General features: G+C 38.4%; 1 protein-coding gene across 2 annotated transcripts in view; it reads left to right on the top strand.

Moving 5' to 3' along the window:
• Positions 1–207: 207 nt before the first annotated feature.
• ncor2 (nuclear receptor corepressor 2) overlaps positions 208–7,593 on the top strand; it is a 67,690-nt gene continuing 60,304 nt past the window's right edge. For both annotated transcript variants that reach the window (XM_053869930.1, XM_053869929.1), the window contains exon 1: positions 208–472. The gene's annotated coding sequence lies outside the window, so the exon portion shown is untranslated. The remainder of the gene's footprint in view (positions 473–7,593) is intronic.

Here is a 7,593-nt window from a genome sequence, read left to right as displayed (position 1 = left end):
GTGGTTCACAAATGGATCACGGACGGACAGTTCCCCGGATGATGGGTGCATACATTCAGTCAACTAATGGTGCTTCTCTAAGCGTGTTTTCCGCGGAAATGCGTTTCATAGAGACGCATATAGTGCGCCATCACGGCCATGTGTTGCGCGTGTCCTCCGACGGAGAGGAGGAGCGAGACGGCATGGGAACCTATAGAGAGAGGGAGGCGGTTCAGTCCAGCTACGGTCTCAGCAGCGGCAGCAGCACCGACTGTAGTGGCCGACCAGTGAATAGTTAGTACAGAGAGGAAACAGCAGACGCGGCTGATGCGTCAGGGGGACACATGAAAACAAATACCTCTATCTCTTGTGGATTATTTCTGGGACAACCATCAATGAGAGAGGCGGTTTGATCGACTGTCGAGGATCGGCTGAACGGCTCCTTTCTTTCAGGAAAACACTACTGGATGTTGTTCCTCCGCCTCCTGCTAAGGTTAGTGAGCCTCTATTGCTGGATGTCGGTTGGTTTGGAAAGTCTGCTTCTGTTGTTGGGCGATGGGCTTCGGCTATTCTGTGGAGAAGAAACATTCACTCACAACTGACCTTTTCGCCATCGTTTACTATCGTCTGAGGTTGTCTTCAATTGCAGCAGGAAATTGTGTAGCAAGGTGGCCCATGCTTTGTGCTAATGTTTAACTAGCTTTCGTAATAATTATGATTATTTTACTAAATCAGGAACACGTGCTAAGCTAAGCTAACTTACGGCTAACTGTGCTAACTGACCGAGCTAACTGTCAGAATAGCAGAGGAGCTAACGCCTATTTTCCCACTTAATCTTTTACCTATACCTGCGTTATTGCGTGTTTTAAAAGGCCATGGTCACACTGCCGACGTTCTAAGCCGTGGGGTAGCAAGTCATGTCAACACGCACGGTTTCGTATTGTGCTTGTTTTGGCTACATTGCTAGCAGCTTTACAACAACAGGCTTGGATTTGTAAACATTAGTAAAACACCGTCAATCCAGGACACAAAAGTGCGACTTCGCTCTGCCTTCCAGCATAGTAAATACGTTAAATAATGCTGTTATTAATCCACAACTTTGTATCTAGACTGTCAGATGTTGCTATGTTATGTTTGTTTATGAGTTAAAGCACTCGGTAAGGTCAACATCGTTCCATTTTTTAAATGTTTTGGTTTCAACTAGTTGTTTTTACGGTCTGATGGCGATCGACAATTGAATACGCAATTTTCGTTCAATAATCTGGGCATTTCTTTCACTTTGAATACAAATCACATTTGATGTTCTTGATGAAATGTCGCACTGAGAGAGTAATGTGAAATAAACGCAGCGTATTGTGTAAGATTCCATTAGCAAATAGAATCCAGTTATTCAATCAGTGCCAAGAGTTTTAGATCTAGCATGACATAATCAGGTATTTTGGCTGGAGTCCAAGTTCATTTTAGGAGTTTTTTTTTTAACACTATCTGGGTTTCCTTTTAGGTTGTAATGTTGTAAATAGTGGTTTGAATAGTTATACAAATGATGGTCCACTCATCGATTAGTCGATAATAGTCGACTATGTTATGATAGAGGAGCTCAGGCTGGTGATTGTAGACCTTTGTGTTGTTTATACTTAAGTTTAATGGCATTAGCAACTCAAATCCATCCTCATCAGATGTAAAGCTCAGTAAATCTGTGATGTTTTAAATAAAAGTTCCGATTGGTCAGACAACCCCCTTTCTGTTGGACACATCTAACCGTTTTGGAGTTTATGTTTCTTCATGTAAGAGCAATATTTTACTGGCTTGATGAAGTATTCAGTGTCAATTGCCGGTAGAATATGACCAGGAAATAAAACATGACATGATCGCAACTTTTTACAATTATTTATGGCTGAAATGTTCTATTGAAAACTTAACTAGTTCTTACATGACCATTTATTTCCTGGTAGTTTACAAGATAATATTACAGGAAGTGAAATTCATTTGAAAAGGCCAATTTAAAAATTTCACAGCAGTTTCTACGGCAGTTTTTAATAGCTGCCCATGTGTCACAATGGTTTTATTGATGTGTTCGGACAATAGATGATCACAGAAACCATGTTTGGAGCCTCATGCCATGCTTGTCTGGCTGAAGTCAATATTCCACTATTCATCTAGCTTGTCGCTGAATCAGAGTTGATGAGGAAAGTGGATGCTGTGATGTGGTAGATAAGCCAGTAAAATTCTTGCCTTAAACATTTGAGGGATACTTCTGATATTTCAGATATGTGCTTATGTAGTGTTATTAAATTGTTTATTTATCAGTGGCTGATATTTATTTTTGTTACCCAATTCATCTCTTGTTGTAGTGCCAGCAAAGGTGATGTCATAGTATATGCCGCCCCTTGAGTATTGGTCTGGTCTATTGACCCTGTAGTTGTTTCTTTTTAAGCATGTTTCTGTTATGTGTGCTTGCTAATTGTCTTCCGTCAACATTGCTTCAGCTATTTAAGCGAAAAGCAGTCACTCAAAATATTTGTAAGGAATGTTTGCCTCTAAATATAAAGTGCTTAAAGAAGTACAGTTTTGCTTTTTTGTTGAGGTAAAATGTACTTGGTGTTGCTTTCAGTACAGCACAACCAATATTGTTTATTTGTTTTGTGACACCAAAATGCTTTTAATAACTGTAGTCTGATGTTTATGCATCTTGGAATATTCCTCATATCATGTATTTGACCCTTGTGTTTTGGTTAATTGTATACATGTATGTGTGAATTGTCTTTTACCACTTAAACTTGAAGTGCCACTCATGATTTGGGTAAAAAAGGGTTAAATGAAATTGAGTGAAAGCCTCCCTCTTGTCCAAAAGGGTTATGTGGACAAACATAATCCTGTTCTTAGTGTGGTGCCTCAGGGAGACGCTTTCACAGCTAGTTCGGTTTCTACTCGTATTATGAAACACAACATTGCTCAGAAGGGGGGAAGAAGAGATCTTTTACCCCATTTTGTTGTCTGTGTGAGATGAATCGCCAGATGTTTTTCCGTGAATGATAAACCTTTAACTGGCAAGGTATTTCATTTCAGGAACATCAATATGGTGCAAATGCAGTGGCACAGTGTCAGAGGATTCTCTTGATATATGTGATGATCAGTAGTTGTTGCTTCTGTTTTGTGACGGATTAAATGTTTTCATGCCACCACATTTCTTATCCATTGTCCTTAAGGGTATAAAAGCCACAAGGACTGCAATAGCTTTCGGCTGTGAATCATTGCTGATGAATCAGATTTTAGTAATGCTGAAGGAAGTCACGTGCCTAAACATTAAAAGATTCCTCAACATCTGCACATTCTGTCAAACGTGTTTTCAGGGTGACGATTGATTTGTAAAATAAAAAGTGTTACTTTGTTCAGCTAGTGTCAAAAAGTTACTGTTTGCAAGTTTGGTTTGTGGTCATTGTGTGGTTAGATAGAAATAGGAAGAAGTGGCAAATGCACTGCACAGTGTTTGTAAATCCATTTGTACTACTGCCTGGTCTGCAATTCTAACAGTTTTTATGTGTCTGGATTTTTTTTTTTTTTTGGGACAAAGAGAGGCCTTTTTTTCTACACCATAAAACAGGCTCTGTTGTCGAACTTGGGACTATCAAATTCAACAAAGGCCTGTGAAATTAACAAGTCATGTCGGACTGCTGTCTCAAATGAAAATCTCGCTGCCTCAGATCATGATTATTTTGTACTGGGTGCATTCAAACATTACTCGTTTAAATTCTTTGTCTACTAGACATGCACAAGTGCATCATAGATTTTTTTTTTTAAGTAACTGCACACCAGTCATAGCAGTTCTGGAAATATTTAGTTTTTAATGCATAAATTGTTTTTGTTTAGATTTTTTGCTTTTCATTGTTACCGAAATTAATGAAAGGTTTGTTTTCCGAGAGTGAAAAAGCACATTTTTTTCTTTCAATAAAAAATGAAATAAAAAAATATGGCAAAATCTTGCCATATCATTTTCCTAGATCGCAATGGGCAATGAATATGTTTTTTTTTTTCAAAACACAATGGAAATGGGTAAAAAGATGCTTGTTTTTCTTGTTGACAGTGAATTTACTGCCATTCTTGTTTCAAAATCAAAGGTTTGTGTGTTCTTACCGCACTCGCGCGTCGCCCAGTCCAGAACGTACAGAAAATTCATTGCTGCCAACAATTTTATTTGTGGCTTAGACATTCAATCATCTGTCATTTGTCTATTACGCCACAGCACCTTTTTCCTCTACATGCAAAGCTTCTTATCTGATGTATACAGGATGTCATCTCGCCAACTCACGCAATGTAAAACCCAGCAGGGCCTTAGCTAGTGATTCTTGAGTCAGCAGTGAAGATAACTTTCAAATCTTGTCTTCGGTCAACTTGCTGCTGGTGAGTAATATACACTGTTAAATAGGAACTATTTTTATTGTCGACAGGATTTGGAGATCAAAATCCATAGCAGAGCCTATGATGATGAGAACTCAAAAATAGGAAGATTTAGGTAATTCTGCTTTTTGAAATCAGAACAGATGTGAATACTGATGTAAAATGCATTGATGTTTCTGAAAGTCTGATCAAATTCTCTCCATTAAATGAAACCATATGCTCGGTCGGAATTGCCTTAAATGGAGGTGTAATACAATTTTAAAAAGCTCTGCGTCAATATTAACACCTTTTCAAGACAGTATGTGAAACTTGAACGATGAAAATACTTGTTTCCCTCTATTACAATGTAGTAAGAGTGTAAAAAAACTGGCACTCAGTAATAATGCCAAGATCCCTCGCCTTTACAATTTAATTGTTCCATCGCTCACATATTGCTTTCAGTGTGTTGCTGAATGAAATGAAATCTCCATGGAAGCACAAGGGTTGAGCTGACGTAGAGCCCTGAATGCTGTCTTGGCAAACCACTTCAAACATTGCAGTCAGCTACCCATTTTATCACAACTGCTATGCCTTTAGAGATGGTTGAGTCACTTCATCTGAGGAGCTGCTCCTTGATCTCAGTAAAACCCATTAACTTGGCAATTTCAATGCTTTATTAGACTGAAGACTCACAAAGCTGGCCTGAAATAAATTTTAGTCGCATGATATATAGTCAAAATAGAAAGTAAAAACCTAACTTTTTTATTATTTAAAAAATAAATTCAGATATTACATTTAGAAATGATATACTGTATAGATAAAGGAGCACTCAAAAATGAAATAATAAATAAATATACACACACGCATACACTCCAAACGGCCAAAGCTGTCTTCACAGGAAGTAACACTTCTGCTGCTCTTATATCTTATCTTTTACTTCTTTTATTTCAAATAAATTCTATTGGAAAGCTATGCTTAATAGTGGTACATGAGCAATGTGTGTTGGAAATAAAGGAGCAAAACTTGACTGAATCTAAAACCTTGTGGGTTGCAAATTTGTCTTTTTTCTGTTGACAGGATTACTTGTTTTTCTAACTTCCTTTTTTCGACTTAAACTGACCTCAAGTTGCCTTTTTAACACACAATCCTCAATGATGATGGCATTTGGGTTATGTACTGGAATGAAGTAATAATATTGCTGTCTGCATATATACAAATTAAGATTGGATTAGAAGTAAAAAAAAGTGCTTTGGTGAATCCCTAAGTGAAATGGCAGCCTATTAGAGGTTGTCATTGAGTGAAGGGTCAGAAGTAGTCGCTTCAGGCCTGTTTTGTTTAATGTGAAACTTCAGCAAACGATATGGTCATGAGATTTACTCACCAGTAAATCTCCAACTTTGGTCTCTCAAATGCGAGCATTCGGTCGCAGACTGAAGCCCTGCAGATGCATAAATCGCAGACCATAAATATACTAATTGTGGCAGCCAAAATTTCGATCATGATTAATATTTGATTAATTGTGGTGCCCTAAATACAGATACACAGAGACTGACTACATAAGATCATTTCACACTTCAATATAGTCAGTGCAAGTGCATGCCTCTAAGAGCATTGCTAGGATGCCTTTGATAACCTGGTGGGTTGCAACTCAGAACATGCTTGATTGCAGGCACCACATACATATTTAAACACTACTGTTTGGTACCAACATCGTCTCATGACAACAAAAATGATGAAGTCCTCGTGATGCACTTTTCATGGTCAGCATTTGTTCCTTTTAAGGAATTGATGACTCATTGTGAACCAGACGTGTCCTGTTAGCAACTCTACTATTTACCCTGTGGCTGATTTTTAATTGCTGTTTTTTCATGCTGCGGATGCCATTTGTGTGTCGGTATCTTTAGACCCCATCAAAGGTCCACCAATTTTTTTGTGGTTGTAAACATTTATATATTCTGTATGGCTGCGGTCAGGTAGCTGTTTCCTGTCGCTTGATAGAAACTGTCAATGAGCAAATCTGTATTTCCTTTTATTTTCTCGAAGTTTCTTTTCCTGTAGCTCTTCTAGAAGCAGATGTTGCAGTTTCACTTTTGTGTTTAACCTCAAGTAAACCCGATGTTGTTTAATGCTATAACCATTTAATCTACTTCCCTCACCACAATTGCCACATTCAAATCCCAAAGACAAACCTCTAATCACCTTTAGTCTTTCATTCAGAACTAGTCTTTTGTTATGGCGTTTCATTATCGGTTGTGGGTGAAGTATAAAAAGGACCCATCTGTAAATTTTTCTCTGCACTCATCTTGGACCTGCGTTCATGTTTGCAGGAGCTGTAACACATGTTAAATGGATTACTGGGACAGAGACCAACTTTTGTTGTGGAGTAGTCTGTTACTATTCAGAGACCAGAGTGAGAATATGTGAAGGAGTGAAAGTTCCTTCCACGCACTCTCGTGCCTCTCACCCCACCTCCCCCTCAGTGGATGAGTAACAACAGCTGCCCAACATTTCTTGCTTGGTTCACTTGCTGACGGCGCCTATTAGATTTTGTGTGTGGAAGACTTGCCGTGGTAGGACACTAACAGTATCAGCAGTTGGTCAGTCACAGGGCGTAGAATCTATGCCCCCATTTTGACTCGAGTAAACATTACAGTTCTATTTAGCATCATGATTTGTTCTGAAAACACTATAAAGTTATGAGGCTTTAAGGTTGGTGTTTTCAGTTTTTATAAATATGTTAGGGTAAGGTAATTGGTTTCATGCAGTTTAATGAGTTGTACATTAGATTAGATTTCTACTCTGTCAGTAAGTGTGTGTTTCCCAGAAAATATTTGGTCGTCGCTGGAAGCCTTTCATTTATCTTCATTTATCATTTCTCACTGAATCCGGAAATCTCTGATTCTGTAGAATATCATTTGTAAAGAATTGGTTTCACAGTCTGAGCAACTTTCTCAAGAACAGTTGATTCGAATCAGGAACTGGCATTTCTGTTTTGCCTCACTGACCTCTAACTTGAAGAAGGGTTGTGGTTTTTTCTACAGAATGTTGATTTAAAAAATCAAACACGAGGGCTGCCCAGACTTTGATCGACTATAAAATGAGTGGCTGATGGGTTCATGAGTCGATGAGTCATTTCGTATGCACGACTTTGCATAATCCACTGCAAGAGGAGGAATGGGTGAGAATCCGGAGCCATTGCGGCCCATAACTATTGAAGTATGGGGACATTTCACATTGGAA

Source organism: Synchiropus splendidus, chromosome 7, assembly GCF_027744825.2.
Source record: "Synchiropus splendidus isolate RoL2022-P1 chromosome 7, RoL_Sspl_1.0, whole genome shotgun sequence".
In the NCBI taxonomy this organism is placed as follows: Eukaryota; Metazoa; Chordata; class Actinopteri; order Syngnathiformes; family Callionymidae; genus Synchiropus; species Synchiropus splendidus.
Note: the sequence above shows the minus strand (reverse complement) of the source record. Positions and strands in the feature narration are given on the sequence as shown.